Source organism: Pygoscelis adeliae, unplaced genomic scaffold (genome assembly GCF_000699105.1).
Source record: "Pygoscelis adeliae isolate BGI_AS28 unplaced genomic scaffold, ASM69910v1 Scaffold420, whole genome shotgun sequence".
NCBI classification, from domain to species: Eukaryota; Metazoa; Chordata; class Aves; order Sphenisciformes; family Spheniscidae; genus Pygoscelis; species Pygoscelis adeliae.
In genome coordinates this window covers 513,273-514,354 of record NW_008823871.1, presented here as the reverse complement: position 1 = coordinate 514,354, position 1,082 = coordinate 513,273, and positions in this window count along the sequence as shown.

Here is a 1,082-nt window from a genome sequence, read left to right as displayed (position 1 = left end):
AAATAGCTTGGGCAAACCTGAAAACCCCTGCCCTCGGTCTTTCAGGGGATGCTAGACTGGGGTGTAGCAACTGCAGCGGTTTTGTGACTTGCACGTACAGGAGAAGACAACAGCCGTAATCATTCTGTGATAAAATATCAATGTCTGGTCACATAGATAAATTCTTACATCAATGTACAGTAACGCACCTAGTGTTTCACATGTGAAGTGCACTTCACGTGCGCTTCAAGGCTCATTTCCAAAGCATTTTCAGGTGCAGCTCAACAAGATATTCTTGGCAGGCCACCTCTGTCCACTCTGCTACCTCCATCCAGAGATTAAGGCTGCAGATTAAACCCTGGGACACTTCCAGAGTGACAGCCATCCACCGCAGCTGAATAAACATGAAGTTCAGGAAGAAGGCACCACCACCATGACTTTAGAAGCTCTTTGTAGCTCTCAATAAAGTGAAGTTTTGTAACTTTTATAAACACTTGGTGACCTACCTGGCAATTCAGGAAAGTGAATTTTTCTTCAATCTGTGGCATTTTAAAATTCTGTATTAGTCTACTGTCACCTAGTATAGACAGATGGCAACTACAACCAAAAAAATACACAAAGCTTTAAGCTCTTTTTTGTTAAAACTGCTGGGAGGTTGCCTACGTGGCAACTGTTTAATCAATTGTTCTGTCATATTTACAACATCCAATTTTTCTTTGTGATTCACTCTTTAAGGCTGGCAGTATAGTGTGCAATTTTCTCTAATAAACCTAGGTAAACTGCAATTTGCTGTATATAATATGCACTGAAAACACCCACAAATTCTGCTGTGCTCGCTCCGACTTCTCTAGCCAACCGAAGGTGGAGTGTAGATGCTTTTGCCAAAAGAACAACCTTCAGAAAAAAAAACAAATAACCCCAACCCAAAAAGTCAACCTCCTCCTGCCTGCTTCATTCACGGATGTCACAATACAGGTTTGACGTTTTAACTGTTCCCAGAATGATGGATGGTGACACCTCTGAATGAATAACACAGCGGGAGGCAGTCAATCAGAGCAGCAAAGACTTGGGGCTGCACTGAAATATCTTGAGAAGCAGCAGGA